Genomic DNA, 19256 nt, shown 5'->3' with positions numbered 1-19256 from the left:
TGATATGCATATAGAAACCTTCCCCGGGATGAGTATACTCTAAATATGAAGTTTGGTTGAGATCTATCCAGCCGTTTCGACGTGATGGTGGAAAAACCATTCTGGTTTTCCTATAAACCCCCCGTGTATTCAAAGATTTTAAAATGATATGCATATCGAAACCTTCCCCGGTATGAGTATACTCTAAATATGTTTGGTTGAGATCTATCCAGCCGTTTCGACGTGATGGTGGAACAGACAAACAGACAAACAGACAGACAAACAGACAAACAGACAAACAGACAAACAGACAAACAAACAGACACGAAACGTAAAAACCACCGATTCGGTCTTGAGTTGACCTAAAACGGATAAATATCTGAAAAATTCGCAAAACAAAAGAAATTACAAACAGCGGACCCCCTACAATTTTATTTATATAGATATACTAGTTTAAGATATTGTGCAGAAAATCTGTTTACCAGCATAAATTGAAGAAACTTTCTACAGCAAATTTCACAAATCCGACCGTTTAGATGTATGGGAAATATATATTGGGTAGAAGGAGAGATAATCGAGGGGGACCATCAAAGAATACGTCTACTGCCTGGTATATTTTCTGGCATATATCCTCTAATATAATTTGTATGAAAACATATTACGGACTCTGTTATGCCAGTTCTTTACGTTCTATTCTTATAAATTAAATAAATTTAATTTCTCTAGTACATTGTAATAATATGTGAATCTGAAAAGTAGGTAATAATGGCGGAAGAAATTAACCTGACAAGAACACAAAAATTCTGCTTATGTCCTCTTTAAAAAAACTCAATGGTATCGTCGTATATATTTAATGTCTTGAACAGAGATGATATTTGTCCCATACAAAAGCATCCTTGAGAATCACTGCATGGGTTTTATCCAATGGACATATAAATTGATACTTTTCAGGGAGTCCCCTTTTCAGTCTGTGAGGGTAATGTGAAAAATGAATGCTAAACGCGATTGTTAGATGTTAAGACGGGGATTTTAATGTAGAACTCCCCGACTCATGGAGTCATTGTTTAGCCTGTTTACATACTGAGACTAATATCGAGTGCTCGGCTTCCCGCCTGCGGACAAACCGACAGGTCGCGGAACTACACGAGCTCGGTGGATTACATCACAACTCCTGTCTGAGGTTGATCTGTTCCATGGACATTTCCTTCAGTAGACAGCTGACAGTTGATGAGCATTCACTCTTTAAACATTCAGTATTATCTTCATCGTTGTATTACTATAAAATAATCAAAAATATAGTTTTCCCTTGTTTAGTTCTCGATCTTAGAGGACCGCGATCAGAACCATTGTAGATACCGGTATATAGTTTGAATGAGATCTGTCTGAAAGATCACATGACTTTCAGAAAAGGTGAAAAAGATATTTTTAACATATTACCAAATTTACTGACATCGATTTATTGCACAGATGTAATCTTATGTCAACCAAGTGAGCAACTCCCTCCTTATTAGTGAGGGAGAACGGAAAACTTACAGCGTTAAGAAACCGGTAGTTAGAATCTGTCTTCCTTTCTTTCTTAATCTTTTTACCCTCCAGGCTCAGTTTTTCCCCCGGACTAAGCGAGGGATCCTACATCTACCGCCTCAAGGGCAGTGTCCTGGAGCGTGAGATTTTGGGTGGGGGGTACAACTGGGGAAATGACCAGTACGTTTCCCAGGCGGCCTCACCTGCTATGCTGAACAGGGGCCTTGTCGGGGGATGGGAAGATTGGAAGGGATAGACAAGGAAGAAGGAAAAAAAGCGGCCGTGGCCTCAAGTTAGGTACCAGCCCGGCTTTGCCTTTGGGGAGAAGTGGAAAACCACGGAAAATCACTTCGAGGATGGCTGAGAAGGGAATCGAAACCCCCTCTACTCAGTTGACCGCCCGAGGCTGAGTTGACCCCGTTCCAGCCCTCGTACCACTCTCCAAATTTCGTGCCAGAGCCGGGAATCGAAGCCGAGACTCCTGGGTGGCAGCTAATCACACTAACCACTACACCACAGAGGCGGATCGGTAGTTAGAATACGTTTTTAAATAGTAATTTTTAAATTCGTACGCCGTGACTGACGCTATTTCCAAACACACACGTATAATCAGTCATTTAACTTCGCACGCCCTTTCCAAACCAGGAATAATATCTGTTTTTTCTTTCTTTTTATTACACTTTTTGCACCTTATTTTTCGTATTTTACTTATTTTCTTTGTATTTTCTGTTAAGGATGACACACACGCACAGTTTCCGAGCCAGTGGAAATGATCATTTGAGGTTAAAATCCCTGACCCGGCCTAGAGTCGAATCCGGGGTCCCTTTAACCAAAGGCCAGCACGCTAAAAATTCAGCCATGGAACCGTACAACTTTAGACGCCCTTTTCAAACCAGGAATATTATCTGCTATTGCATCAGAACGTCAGAACAAGCTCTCCCCCTGCAGTGTATACATGCCCGTTTGGCAATACTCAAAAATGTTTTGCGGGTAGCTTGCATTGCAGCCACTCAGCGTTGGTAGTTTGTTGTTTTAACAAGGGTGGAATTACTTTGGAAAGGAGAACCCAGAGGAAGGGTCTGACATTCGCTGAACAGTCAGCGTTGAACTCCTTCGGTTCAGAGGGTCCCGAGTTTGATTTTCTGGTTAATTCTTCTGGCTAGGGAACTGGGCGTTTTTGTGTTTGTATTCATAAAACACACTACACTACCAATCACCACAGAAAGACGCAATAGTGATTACATCCCTCCATATAGGGTTGGCGTCGTGAAAGGCATCCGGTTGTAAAACAAGGGTAAATTCACATGCGCGACACAGTTCGCACCCGCAACCCTACAGATGTGTGATCAGCGGTAGAGGAAGAAGAATGTAGAGGAAGGAAAGTAAATTAAATTTTACAAGAAGTTTCACCGTATCTATGTTACTTTGGATGAAGGTAGTTTATTATTGAGAATGAGTTATTTGGATGACTTTTATGATGAAGAACGTCTATTCCCAGGGCTTGAGACAATGGCTTGGATCGGCGGCTGTGGTTTACGGAAGATTCGTGTTACCCCTGTTACCTCCTTCTTCAGTCACAGTGCAGTGACAGTGTGCTAGGAAACACAGCGACTCCCGTTTTTAAAATTTCCTATCTAAGCATTTGTAATTGAAATTAAAATTCCCATCAGGAAGTAAAAATTTATCATTCACCAACTGAGAAAATGAATATTTAATAATTACTTGTTTTTGAATCTAAACGTGTTAAATTTCACTCTATTGTGCCAGTGGGATCGTCCATTGTATTGGATCATACTACTAAGAATAGGCATCATCTTTTTATTGTCAGATTCTCACCTTGATTACTATTTCATATATAACTGCGATGTTTATTTCACATTGTCACTTCTAAGCAGTATTTCTCTTTCCTTGTAAGCTGAACAAAATATAAAATAGGATAAAGAGTATCCACAATGTTTGATGTTCCTTCTCGATAAAAAGCAAGATAAGGTGCATCTTTTCAGCCGAAGATTTCACCTGCACACGTGAGTGAAACGTTCATTAATAAAACTGTATTTTGAATGATGAAGTTCAGAAACGATGTAAAAAGGCGTTAGGTTCCTCGTTTTGCTGGTGATAATTGTTTAAGAGGGAATTCAATTTGGCAACCTTCCTCTCCTAATACATAAACGACGGTGGAAAAGTTCCAATGATTCGAAGAATAACGGTGCGGAAAGCAAGAGAGAAGAGCCATGAAGGGCCTGAAAGTGAAAGACTCACCATGCCTCACAAATCTAATACTGATGGGGTCGGAAAAATACAAGTGTTGATCAAGTGGAGTCGGATAGAAAAGATGAAAGTGAGGAGTCTTCCACAAGTAAGATGAATCAATATGATGCTCAGCCAGGGGAACCGTGGTCGCTAACCTACACTCCTGAATTGACAGTCCTTGAGGATGGCATCTTCTATTCCTTTATTGTGATAGCTGTCCGACTCGTTGGCTGAACGGTCAGCGTACTGGCCTTCGGTTCAGAGGGTCCCGGGTTCAATTCCCGGCCGGATCGGGGATTTTAATCTCAATTGATTAATTCCAATGGCACGGGGGCTGGGTGTATGTGTTGTCTTCATCATCATTTCATCCTCATCATGACGCGCAGGTCGCCTACGGGAATCAAATAGAAAGACCTGCACCTGGCGAGCCGAACCCGTTCCGGGATATCCCGGCACTAAAAGCCATACAACAATTCATTTCATTATGATAGCTAAGGGATACTGAGGTAAATTTCTATCTCCCCTACCCACGCGGTATTGCTCATTACCTGCTGGATTCTTGTTCTGGTATTTACTGTTGCATTGTCGCAATGCTTATTATTATTACTGAGCATTTCTCCTTCTATTTATAGTTGAAATGGCGCACTATTTTCTCCCAGTGTTTTATAAATTGTGATTAAAAGGCGAATTTGAGATATTTTGCACTTTATTTTTACGATATGTATTTGCCTAAAATAGTTTCTTAAAATGATTCCTGTGGTAATCGAATAATACCCATGTCACTGTAATAGTTTTTACTAATAAAATCCATTTATAATCTTATATTACAAAATATTTCTTTTACCTGTACTTCAGAAATACAAAATATTTTACTGGCCCTTTTATTTGAAATTGCAGTGAAAGACTGCATTTATGCCTCAGTTTTAGATATGTATGATTTTCTATTTTCACGCAACATATTTATATATCAGAAAATATTTTTTTAATGCGAACATGACGCCATTGTAATATTCTTGAACTTCATTAAAGCGAAAACAGCAGGTTCCAGGGTTAACTTCCCTTTGAATTCGTTTACCAATGGCCTTTTCGTGTCCGTAGATCCTGGATCTTCACCTTCAAAGGATACGGTACGAACTCCCCACTGATCAGGGTACTTTTATCTGGAAACATAGTCTAAAGACATCGATGTTACTATGGATCGACTACTTGATTTGCAGTAAAAATTGCACACCTTTCAATTTGAAATTTTCAGAAGGCAAAAAGAGCACTTTTGAATATTTTAGATCACTACACCTAATTTAGGCATTTTAGGTTCAATGAAATTCGCGTTTTTCCTTCAGGAAGAGTAAAAGTATTAAAATAGGTTGAGGCTTTGGCCTGCCAAGGAAACTGGAGACTATCCAGATGGACTACAGATATTGGATTTTAACATGGTCCTTTATATGATTTCCTTAGCTTATTGCCTATCTTTCGTGATCGGATCTACTGTCTCTCGTATCAGACAGCTACTCTGCTCTTGTCGAGGGTCTGAGTTAATTTCACTCCATGACTCAATTCAGACTTAAAATACTAAGACTTGCCTGGATAATTATTTAACAGATATAAACTTGGTTTAAGTCTGCCTCTGTGGTGCAGTGGTTAGTGTGATTAGCTGCCAAACCCGGAGGCCCGGGTTCGATTGCCGGCTCTGCCACGAAATTTGAAAAGTGGTATGAGGGCTGGAACGGGATCCACTCAGCCTCTGGAGGTCAACTGAGTAGAGGTGGGTTCGATTCCCACCTCAGCCATCCTCGAAGTGGTTTTCCGTGGTTTCCCACTTCTCCTCCAGGCAAATGCCGCGATGGTACCTAACTTAAGGCCACGGCCGCTTCCTTCCCTCTTCCTTGTCTATCCCTTCCAATCTTCCCATCCCCCTGCAAGGCCCCTGTTCAACACAGCAGGTGAGGCCGCCTGGGCGAGGTACTGGTCATCCTCCCCAGTTGTATCCCCGACCCAGAGTCTGAAGCTCCAGGACACTGCCCTAGATGCGGTAGAGGTGGGATCCCTCGCCGAGCCCGAGGGAAAAACCAACCCTGGAGGGTAAACAGATTAAGAAAGGAAGAATAAACTTGGTTAAACCAAAAACACGATCCTCCTTAAGACTCGCGATCGAAGTCTTACGTATTTCAGTGTTTACTGGGGGTTGGGAGGGGGGAGGGGAAACCAATGAGGATTCAAAAATTGAAAACTTAGATAATTATAGTTAATGAATTAATGACGTTTTCTTCACCTTGTGAAAATTTCAACTTTTCAGCTAAAAATACATAAATAAATAAATAAATAAATAAATAAATAAATAAATAAATAAATAAATAAATAAAATGGACAGTAGCCTCCGGAGATGCCTGATGCACGTTTCTTGAGTTGATGCTTCATAGGCCTCCTGCACGTTCGTGAGAATGTGGCTTTACTTAAGATGAATTCTAATGGTGAAGACAACACACACATCCAAGACCCCGAATCTTCGGAATTAACCAACGAAGGTTAAAATCTGGAATCCCTTCGACCAAAAACCAGTATGCTAACCATTTAGCAGACACCACAGTGAGTCTGAAACCGTAGCTCATGTTCTTGGTTCATGTCCACAGGGGGACTTGCTTAGTTAGGCACGGCATAATATGATTTAGAATTGCAGCAGCATTCTCCCAGAAAGGTTATGAAGTACATGAATAGGTGGCATTTGTTGCTAACGTCAGAAGCAACTGAAGAAGGGATATATTCACAATTTACCGAGAAAAGGATTTTGCACATATTCTGCACTCACCATTAGGCGTGAAGTCGACTCAACTCAGCCAGTAGACGCGGAGAATCGAGCCATCTCTGAACTAACCATCAGCTAGTTTAAAGAATATTACAACGTTACAAGTGGCTGTACGACTTTTTATCGGAGTAAGAGGAACCATATCAAAATTCTTAGCTAAGTTTTTCAAAAGCGTAGGCATTACCAAGAATCTGTGCTGTGATTTAGCCGCCTTAGCCATTACAGTCTCCGTCCAATTTTGTTTTTTGTTTTTGCTAGTTGCTTTACGTCGCACCGACACAGATAGGTCTTATGGCGACGATAGGACAGGAAAGGCCTAGGAGTGGGAAGGAAGCGGCCGTGGCCTTAATTAAGGTACAGCCCCAGCATTTGCCTGGTGTGAAAATGGGAAACCCGTCCAATTTGTTAGAAATCACCTCTACAGTACTGCATATGAGAAGGATTACCTCCAGAAAACTCTTCATGGTATACTTTGTCAGATGTAGGAAGCCTATTATTGTAGGATGTGCAAATAAATAAAAATATGCGTAGCTTATATTTTTGTAACAGTGCTGTTTCTGATTGATATGCCTCAAGTAGTAGGTTCTGTGCATTTTAAAACCAAAAGCCATACTGTATTTTGGGATACATCCTCCAGTAAACCTAGATTTTCTCCATTTCCGTTCTTTTCTTTCTTTCCACTTGTCTCCCTCTTCTCCCTTCGTTTTGTTTCCTTCTACATATCAGCAAAATGGGTGCAATCAATACTTATCTACCATCACACTTTACCAACTACATCCTAAAATGGGAAATCGTTAAGTAATTTCTCAAGTGAGGCCGCCTCTGTGGTGTAGTGGTTAGCGTGATTAGCTGCCACCCCCGGAGGTCCGGGTTCGATTCCCGGCTCTGCCACGAAAATTTGAAAAGTGGTACGAGGGCTGGAACGGGGTCCACTCAGCCTCGGGAGGTCAACTGAGTAGAGGTGGGTTCGATTCCCACCTCAGCCATCCTCGAAGTGGTTTTCCGTGGTTTCCCACTTCTCCTCCAGGCGAATGCCGGGATGGTACCTAACTTAAGGCCACGGCCGCTTCCTTCCCTCTTCCTTGTCTATCCCTTCCAATCTTCCCATCCCTCCACAAGGCCCCTGTTCAGCATAGCAGGTGAGGCCGCCTGGGCGAGGTACTGGTCATTCCCCCAGTTGTATCCCACGACCAAGAGTCTGAAGCTCCAGGACACTGCCCTTGAGGCGGTAGAGGTGGGATCCCTCGCTGAGTCCGAGGGAAAAGCCGAACCTGGAGGGTAAACAGATGATAATAATAATAATAATAATTTCTCAAGTGACGAACGATATATTCTAGTTGTTAAATTATATATCCTTCTCTCGGATTTCGACCTCTTGTTCTCTGTCTCTTAAGATCTGGAGTCCGTAATGCACATGGCTTGTGAACAATTATTCTTAGCGAAGGCAGCCATGCGTGGCGCGAAGTTTCTCGAGCCGTTGCTCCGCGGACAATGGACTTGTTGATTCGCTGATCCGGACAGGAATAACGATGTTGTAGTGACCGCGTGCAAGACAAGGCGACTCCCTTCTAAACTTTTTACTCAAACGTTGTGAAGCGTGTATCCAATTACTTCACAAGTCGAATAAACAAGGTGCACACGACAAAAAGTTTTGTAAAATATAATTGGATACATTCAGGCAAGCAGTACTTTCTCGCGGCAAAGAAGATCCATTGTGATTTGGTTCTCAGTTTCCAGAACGTGACATTAACGAACTATAAACTGGATTTAATTTTTGAACCATCAAGTTTCAAGAATAAATTAAAATTTATACCGAGAGAAGAATTATTCGGAGCTACTCTCTCTAGTGTATTTGTGAAGATCTATAGCATATTGCAGTGAAGGTGTACAAATTGAAACTACCGATCTCACTGGCGCAGTAGATTAAAAACTACAATAAACTAGAATCAGGCCCAAATGATACTAGTGACATTTAAGAGTGTTTAAATACAACTTCAAGCAATTGGCTTTCAGTAGATTAACGAACGTCAGAGGGAAAATATTTTCACATCGTGAAATCATTTCAAAAATATCCCATGTCAGTATGTTACGAATCTTATTTTTGTGTGCTATCCTTTATCATGAAATGAACCACACATTGTATGATAATCTAGTACATTTTGCTTATTATTAATGCACAGGAACACTGCATTGATTTAAAATCACAATTCTGAGGCTTGTTGAACTCACCATTCATGTTTACAATGTTGAAAAGCTTTGAGTGTACCACAATGGCTCATAGTATCGGTCAGTTGATGACTACACTAGATTAAGAGGCAATAGGAAACGAAAATGGAGCGAGTGAAAGAATGAAATGAAGTGCTTAAGAAGAAAATCTAGACACATTAATTGAAGTATAAAAAAAAAAAAGAGAAGTCCATAAAACATGCAGTTCTTGTACTATGCAAACATTTAATAAGCTCATTGTAATATTTTGTATAATTTCATTAATTTATTTTAGATGAACTTCCTTAATGCAGATACTTTAAATTTACATAGGTCTCTACGTAAAAAATGTACTGTACTTATCGGGAACCGCTGTTCATTTAACCTACTACCAAATGATATTATCTTTGATAAAAGTGGCTTTAAAATGTATCTGGTTACGTAAATACATATGTAACTTAAATGCATGAGATTAAAGAAATTGAAAAAGTAAATCTGTTTGGACCGCGTCCTCATCTTATATTGCGTGACTATAAGATGAACACTATGAATATAATGCGATGTGTTGACAAAAAAATATTATTATCTGTCACTGGATGAAAACAATTTTGTAGAATGACGTAGTTTGTTTTGGCTATCATCACTTAGCATTTGATATTAATTATCATCTAGCATTATCGCATTTTGGCCATTTTGGCAACCAAAGTGCTCCGAAATTTATAACAATGATCATTGAATTAATACAATGAACTTAATGATGTTAATTTGAAAAAGGAGTGTTGTTGGATCGTGGTCTCTCGAAGATTGAGAACAATTGACATATAATGCAACTGGAAGAACACGACCGGAGGAAATTGAACAACAGCGATAAAAGGAAGACCAAAAATGTGTGAAGGTATTATGGATACATAGGAGGGAAACAATACTCGTATAACGAGTTGTTGAATTGCCTTTCGTCATGTTACAGTGTTGCATTAAAGTTAACATTTTAATTTGTTTTATGTTCTCTTTTTATTTGTACAGGAAATCATAACTACTAGATGTAGGTACATTGTGAAGGCATTTATGTAATGCGGTATACCATGAAGTGTGCGATAAAAATTACTTTACGGCACATGTGTGATAATAGTAATGTACTCAACAGTTAATGAAAGCGATATTTTACCTTAAGAATGAGATGTTTGAGTCCGAGCCACAGTTGAAGGCAGAATTTTTAAACGAGTAAGGCAGAATTACCACTTCAGTGGCTGTTGCATGCAGCACATTCCGTACTATGGCGAATTTATTTATTTTTAATGAAATAATATATATTTTTTTCACAAAATGATATTTGTTCATGGCGTCGACTTCTATAGATCTTTTGCTACTACTTTCACCGTATATCAACCTGGAATTTCGGAGGTGTAGAGTGTTGAATGTGAGGAAAGTAACGTTGAGGATGACACAAACATCACCCAAGCCCCAGACCAGGGATATTAATCATTTACCATTAAAAACCACCTACCCGGCCGGGAATCGAACGTGGGGCCGCCGGGTGACAGGCGGACGTGTTGCCCCTACACTGCGTGGCCGGAAAATTATTTTATTACTCATAGTATGCTACCAAAATCATGCTTTATCAAACTAAACTTGACGAACACAATCGATATAACAGCACATGAAAAGATCATAGGCGTGGAACAGAGCAGACAAATAATAATCATAGAGGGAACTTCGCAATTAGAATCTGAACTGCCAGAAAAAATTGAACATAAATGTGCCGAAGCAATGACAAAATTTCTCCCTGCTGAATTGACAGATGGATATCATCGTTGAAGAAACAAAACCTCGTCCTGTCCATTATTTTCGTTAAGACTGGTCGCGCCTCCGAGACATATACGGATATGCAGTTGGGAGCACGCAGCTGTGAGTTTGCATCCGGGAGATAGTAGTCTAGTTTCGAACCCCACCGTCGGCAGCCCTGAAGATGGTTTTCCGAGATTTCCCATTTTCACACCAGGTAAATGCTGGAGATGTACTTAATTAAGGCCACATCCACTTTATTCTCACTCCCAGCCCTTTCCCAATCCCATCTTCGCCATAAGACCTACCTGTGTCGGCTGGACGTACAGCAAATTGCTAAAAATTCCTTTGCTAGTATGTAAAGGTTAATGAACCTTAAATATATTATACTGTAGGAGTGCTTAAATACGCCATGTAAACACACTTTCCTACAGTACGCTACGAAAAGGTTCATTCTCCTTTACACACCAGCATAGGAAAAGGAACACAATGAAAATTTTTCCGATGGTCTGATTATTCACAACTGGCTGGGAGCCCTGACCAGTCTTAAGGATCATAATGGACAGGAAAAGCATTAAGACAAAAAAGATTTTGTTTCCTCAACAACGATATGGAAAGCCGTACTAAGATTTCAATTTATGGAAGGCAGGATACGATAAAAGTAAATAAACCAACGGCCTACGTGCAGGATTCAGTAAGCATTTTAACCTGTACGCATATTTTCCCCTCTGAATTATATTACGAACTTATTCTTATTCTACTACCACATATGTGGGGTCACAAGTGCGAACATTGTCACACATATATGATTATGACTGTTTTACGGCCGACTACCCTTCCTAGCGCTAACCCGATATGGAACGATGTAATCACTATTGCGTGTGCCTGTGGTGGTTGGTAGAGTGATGGACTGGTTGAATATGAAAAGGAAAGTGTTGCAACAAACACAAACACCCAGTCCTTGGGTCAAAAAAATAAATCACACGTGATTAAAATCCTCGACCTGGCCAGGAATTCAAGGCCCCAACGCTGACCATTGAGCCAATGAGTCGGACACTTGTATTAGGGACAACAGATACATATTTGCAGCGATGTAAAATGTAACAAGCATGTTGAGGAAATAAGATGAAAAACATACAGAGTCTTGGGATTCATCCGCAGATCTCTACTGGGAGCCAGAAATAAAGCAGTTCAGACAACTTATTTGGCATTAATACTGTTGTACGGACTTCCATTCTTGCACCCCATTACAGTGGAGAATATGACGAAACTAAGTAGAATTCAACGCTGAGCAGAACGTCTAATTACTTAACACGGTCATTTAAATACAGCCAGGTCACTGCCCCCCCCCCCCATAACAGCTCTCTGTAAACAATTAGATATTGCGTTTCTGAGAAAATCCCTCACAGGTAACATTCAACAGCTTACAGCTGAACTATCGTTCCGCTCAACTAGGTCGTGGTGTGTCCCCTTCCCTCCATTTGCAAGAACAGCATCATATCAAAATGGCTTCTTAATTCGTTCTGCTCGGCTTTGGAGTGATCTCTCACCACAGATAAAAGAATTACCTGCAAAAAATTTTTGTAAAGAGGTGAAAAGAATGTATATATAACGAAACATATACATAATATAATTTTTCTACTGTGTGAATGTTTAGTATGCTAGGGAGGACGGGAGTAAGGTTATGGGATCCCGAGTGAGTGAGACTGAATGTGGCTATGAGTGAGCTGAAATATATGTCGAGATTCAACTGTGTGTGTGTGTGTGTGTAGAATTATTTGAATCTTGAATAGGTCTTGTGAATATTATGTAAACGTATGTCTATGTAAATACGGTAACTGTATATTAGGACACTATGTAGAATATCACTGTGTATTTTTAAATTGTAATTTTAAGTGGAGATTGAGGCACGTTCATGCTATGCCCTTCCTCCATTCACCATCCCTGAATTGTAATTACAATATGTAGAAAATAATAATAACAACAATCATAATAATAATACCTATCGATATTTGAGATTTAATTTTGAAGAATATTGACAATAATATAATAACAATATGTGACCAACAGTGTAGAAAGGAACCTTTCTTCTTTTCTTTTTTTCTTTTCTAAAATTGTATTTGTTCGTGGCGTCGACCTTTAGAGATCTTTTGCCACTACTTGCACCATATGATATGAACCTGCGAGTAATGGGAATTGCGTAAATGTAAAGTGTTGAATGTGAGGAAAGGAACGTTAAGGACTACACAAACAACCAGTCCCCAGGCAAGGGATATTAATCATTTTCAATTAAGAAACCCTGACCCGGCCGGGAATCGAAACCCAGCGGCGCGGGGTGACAGGCGGACGAGTTGCCCGCTACACCGCGGGGCCGGACAGAAAGGAACCTCAAGTAAGATTTTTGAGATTTCTGTGTTTCTAAAATTGGCATAAGATAATGAGCATTTTTTTAAATACTTCAGAAGATATTAATTATTGACTGTTGCGCTTAAGAAAACGTTAGTTTGAGAAAAACGCATTTAAAGCTCTCACTTATTTTCTTACCAACTATAAAAATTGTCATGCCATCGAATTGATTCGCAGCTTAGTTTAGTTAGGAAAATCCACAGGTAGCTTAACAATTCAAAACATACAAATGCAGTATTTACACCCAGACACTTTGATTTAGCTCTGCTGTAAACTTTCCATTGATGGCTTTCGGTCCCTTTCTGTGCAAGTGGTCACATCTAGAAGGTACTTTGTTTTTCAGTGTATCACATTTGATAAAGTTTGATTAAATACTGTATAGCACCTGGTGAGTCGGCCATGTGGTTAGGGCCGTGCAGCTGTGAGCTTACATCCGGGAGATAATGGTTTCGAACCCCACAGTCGGCAGCCCAGAAGATGGTTTTCCGTGATTTTCACACCAGGCAAATGCTGGGGATATACCTTAATTAAGGCCACTGCCGCTTCCTTCCCACTCCTAGCCCTTTCCTATCCCATCGTCGCCATAAGACCTATGTGTCTCGGTGCGACGTAAAGCACATTGTAAGGAAATAATATTAATAAATAAATTCAACATTGCATTATTATTTTTAGACAGTTTCGGTATGATCATGAGTTAGTCACATGAAATCAATACTTCAGAGGAAGTTTAAACAAATCAGGGTACCTGTTGGCAAGCGTATCGGAGTTCAAACAATCAGAGACGAGTTTTTAATAAAAGTGTACGAGAAGTGACTATAATGCGCAAAGTGTAATATTTCCTACGTTTCTGAGCGGGGAAATAAGTCGAATTTTTCATAGTATTGAATCAAATAGTTTTATTTCACACTTTTCAGAAAAGGGGTGCCTTTCAAACGCAAAAAAAGTATACGCAGAAAATGCACAGTAACCTATTTATTACGGTAGTAGATAAATCTATTTAAGAAAGGAAGACGAATAGCTGTTTCAGTGCTAACTCTTTAGACAAATTGTTGAAAGGTTCAGTCGCCTTGCTTTTCAGGTTAGATATATTCCTCATTTCTCCCCCAGTAGCTTTCTCACCCTTATACAGTATATATACTGTCCCAACGGACGTTGTTGCTAATTGGGTTGCTGGACTCACAGGCCCAAGGATATAAATAATAAGAAAAAAGAAACAGCAGAAGCGAAGCTTATAAAAAGAAAGAACACCTTGTTAGTTCTAGAAAGTCAACACATAGATAACCGCCGCATTGAAGGCAACCACACAATAAGAAGCTTTGCTTTTCGTTAATCCGGCAGAAAAACAGAAGCTAAGCGCTGCACACAGATACTTTAACGAGACAGGTCAAAGTAAAGGAGACCACAGAGTGCTTCTTGGACCAGGCTGGACCGCTACCTTTGCTTGTTTGCACGACGCACTAATCCTCAATCCCGACCCTTGCAGCTTCAAAGTGACGCCCAAACTCCCTACCGCCAAGGATTTCCTCTACTAACGCTTATTAAACCCTACAGGAGATCAGAACAGCTCGCTAGGACAATATGATTAGCCGGTTACCAGAAAGTCTTCTTGTTAGCAGACTACAGTGTCTGGATTCCTCGAAGCCGAAGAAAGAAATCAGACGCTCATCATCCAAACGAATTTTTCTTTGGAGAATTCTTCACAAGAGTGAAAAATTACTGATAGTACGTCTCCAAATGATTTTTAATTCTCCTCCTCAATTTCGTTTCCATTTTCAGATGGCAATTCTTAACCGTAGAGATGATGATGATGATGATGATGATGATAATAATAATAATAATAATAATAAATAATTAATAATTAATAATAATAATAATAATAATAATAATAATAATATTATAATTATTATTTCAATTATTATTTCAACAATTTGTCTAAAGAGTTAGCACTGAATATTATAATTATTATTATTAATATTATTATTATTATTATTATTATTATTATTATTATTATTATTATTATTATTATTATTATTATTATTAATCCGTTTACCCTCCAGGGTTGGTTTTCTCCCGGACTCAAGGGAAGGATTGCACATCTACCGTCTCAAGGGCAGTGTCCTCGAGCGAGAGACATTTGGTACGTGTTTACAACTGGGAACGAGGACCAGTACCTCGCCATGCTGGCCTCATCTACTATGTTGAACAGGGGCCTCCCCACTCCCTGACCCATCTGTGTTGGTGCGACGTAAATAACATTATAAAAATAAACTTAATATTTTCCAAATGTCGTCCGCGCAGCTTTTCTGACATGAATGTCTTATTGCTGGGAATCATCTGGGAATTTGAATCAAGAAATATTCGATGAGATGTTACCAAGCAACCGTGCAAGATGTAATGTGGAGTATTGATGGACTGCCGTGACTGAGAGACTGAGAGACATATAGAAGTCTCTGTACATTTCTTTGTGAAATGATGCAAATAAAAGAATCATTGTCAATTTGAGGTACATTTGTTAAAAGCATAATTATGATCATTTGATTTCACCACAGGGAAATTTGAGACCATTTTTTTAACGGTTTGATTCCTCCTTTCTCGTGTTCTCTTCCACGGTATCCTTTCTTGTCATGATATTACTGTTTATTTTTTAATCCATAATTACTTTTATTGAGTCAGTTTTGAGAAATTCAAAATGGAGATGGGTTATCACCCCATATTACTCAACCATATTACTGAAAAGATATTCGATAAGGACTACAGTTTCCAGCAGCGATGAAGTTGGTACCAAGAACTGAACCCTTTTAACGTTAGCAGGCGGCATGCTCATATCAATCACAAAAGAATAGCTGAGAAAGGCATGACAACTAATCCAAACAGCAATGGTGTTTGATTTGGTTATAAACGAAAGTAAGAGAGAATATATCTTCCTAACTCTCTAACAATTTGGAAGAACTTCAGAAAGATGAAACCTGAACTCTAGAAATAAGAGGTATAAAGAAGTAAGGACCATATACCTAATCCAAATCTGGAAGCTGATTACCTGGTCACTGAACCCCAGCTAGGCCAGAGGTCAGTGATTAGACATTCTGAGCTGGAGTCTACTTGCAGTAGTGTTGACAGTTCCTTCCCATTTCTTCTATAACAAACAGCACGTGGCGCCCCTTCCAAGTGGTAACCACGTTCGATGTTGCTTAAGTTAGGAGATCTGACGGTATGTGCCGTTTCAAAATATTACTACGCCGTTGGCTGCAGATAAGTACGAGAGTTCAAATGAGTATGTTCACTTTTGACAAAACATGGGTCGTTGGAAGAGGAGTTCAAATCACGCCAGCAAGTTGGAGACCATTGCTACTGTAATCTCTCTTCCTGACTAAAATAATGTTGACCGCCGAGAAATCTCATATATCATCTGTTCTATTGTATGGTTGTAATTGGAGTGTTCGCAAACAAGATCTCGAAAAACTTCTGGCGTTTTATCCTGTAAAAGAATAATAATGATGTTATTAGCTTTGAGTCCCACTTACTACTTTTACGACTTTCTAAGACGCCGAAGTTCTGGAATTTAGTTCTGTAGGAGTTCTTTTACGTTCCACTAAATCTCCTGGAAAAGATCGTGACAACGGAGAGTGAGCAAAAAGGTACACAGCACTGAACTTGCGAAACATCACCACGATGCTAACATCGTTAGGATTTCCAAAGCAAGACCATTGGTGAGTTATGTTTCTATAATAGATAATTGCGAATGGACTCCACACCTAATGAAAGGAGACCGTTTTACTGTCCAAACACAATATGACTTAATAGAAAACTAGACGACATTCGGTTGATGGTTCCTACTGAAGACTAGGGAAAAATTACTCACAGTGGAGGATGATTTGTGCATAACTGTGTGGTCTACTGGGATTCTTCATACAGTGATGATGATGATGATGATGATGATGCGGATGACGATGACGACGATGATGATGATTCCTTGCATGAAACATGTGTTTTTTGTGAAGTACATATATGCTAGAGTAGGAAAAATGGATACATATTTAAAAAAAAAGGCTCCAAACGATATCGGTTTTTCCACGTTCGATTTATGTTGGTATTGAATTTTTCATTTTGGTATATATCTACAGATCGAAATGTTAAAAACAGAAAATTGGCTGTGAAAATTTTAGATACTTAACCGATATTATAATTACAGTTCAGGTTAAAAATACTTAAAATTATATTATTTAGGGATTACCCCTTTTGCAATGAGAAAACTGCATGAAAACTGAACGTTCCACGAATGCTTTATTATTATTATTATTATTATTATTATTATTATTATTATTATTATTATTATTATTATTATTATTATTCTTTCTTCGTTTCGGCCTGCTGTGGACCACGTTATTTCAACCGTTTGCATCCTTGAGCTTTAATTCTTCCCCAGTACTCACGCATTCTCGTTCTGTGAGCCTCCTTTCTTTCATCAGTCCACTTCTTGCCTGTTTTAAACCTTGGCCTTTCTTGGAACCTCTTGTATCCCTGGAGCTTTTTCTGGAGAGGAGCACGTTTCTGGATGTCTTCGAGTGTGATTCCTATTTCTTCAAGGTCTTTTTCACCTTCGATAAACCAGGGTCCCTTGGTTTTCTTGTTAAGAAAGTAGGATAAGATCCTATTGGTCTGTCTCTGTGTGCTCATGCGTGCTATGTGGCCATAAAAATCCTCCTTTTCTGAATCGTGTCCGTTATCCTCTCCATATGCTGGTACAGATCGCTGTTGTGTCGTCTCCTGTAGTCACCATTTTCTTTGATTGGTCCAAGAATCTTTCTCAGGATTTTTATTTCTTTAGCTTCTAGCTTCTCCATCAGACCTTTTCTGTTTATTATTATTATTATTATTATTATTATTATTATTATTATTATTATTATTATTATTATTATTATTATTATTATTATTCACTGGTACGGCCATTATTGTGCTGCTTCTATACAACATACGTATTCTTCCATTCATCCACTCACATACCTTTGCCTCATGCGGGAGATAGTGGGTTCGAGCCCCAATGTCAGCAGCCCAGAATATGGTTTTCCGTGGTTTTCTATTTCCATACTAGGGAAATACTAGGGTTGTACCTTAATGAAGGCTGCGGTCATTTCCTCCCCACTCCTATCCCTTTCCTATTCCATCAGCGTCATAAGACGTATCTCTGATGGTGCGACGTAAAAGAAATTGAAAGGAAAAAAGAAGAAACTTTTGCCTCATTTTGCGCTCACACAAAAGGCCCTTAATGTTTGAATTCTCCTTTTTCAATTGCGAACAGACGTTCCGTTAACTGACAAAAATTGTTTCTAGGATGTATCCTTCATTCCCGCAATTTTCTTCCTAAAGGATGACCTTTGGTGTACTTACACTTCAGCACCCCGTTCTTCTAAATCGTTGTGTACCTGCCTTGTAGAGTCAGTATCATCTCGACGTGCCTATAGAAAGGTAGCTTCCTTATAGTAGTTATTATTTTCTGTATTCATTTATAAAGTCCTCATGTGGAAGGTGAGTCACTCGTATAGAAATTTCTTTGGTCTGAAACTCATTCCGAGGAATCTGCTTTCCCCTTTATCAGTGATTGGCTCCGTCACGATTGGCAAGGTTTACGCTCCATACAGACACTCTGTTCGGACCACCATAAAACTATACGACAGCAACATAGCCCCCAAAAGTAGGCTGACTCCATACAGCAACATACAACAAGGCGTTCGATGGTATAGGACCTTTTCAGTCTAGAGTCAAATGCCACCTCATCTAGGAAGCGAAGAAAAGTAAACTGATGGGTGAGGAAAATCTCTTTCGACCGTGCAAGGATCAACTGCACTTCCTCCGTTCCATAGAATACGACCTCCGGCCTCCCAGGGCCACGGTGCGTTCGCGGCATATCAAAGTACAACACTAAACTAACTTACAGGCATACGTGAACGGAGGAAACTAGGATGTATTTCTACGGCAAATAATAAGCAAACAAACGTTTAAATCCTATTTATTATACCTTGATAAGCACATAATTAATTTAATGTAAACGTGAATAACACTACAATAAAAAATGTACAAAGTCCACGGACTGAATATAAACTCGGAGATATGACTCCGTTCATTGGTAATTTGAAAATTCCATCAATTTGATCGTTCCTCTCCTTTACGACATGACGATGAATACATATATATCAATAAACATACATTAAATTGAAATATCTTAAGTACAAGAATATCCTTGTAAATGCGACGGTGTTTTCAAAGGCTTTCTTCACTATTAGAAGAAACACAATATCTACGCTAAAATCGGAGA

The sequence above is a fragment of the Anabrus simplex genome, chromosome 1 (assembly GCF_040414725.1).
Source record: "Anabrus simplex isolate iqAnaSimp1 chromosome 1, ASM4041472v1, whole genome shotgun sequence".
Classification (NCBI taxonomy): Eukaryota; Metazoa; Arthropoda; class Insecta; order Orthoptera; family Tettigoniidae; genus Anabrus; species Anabrus simplex.
Note: the sequence above shows the minus strand (reverse complement) of the source record.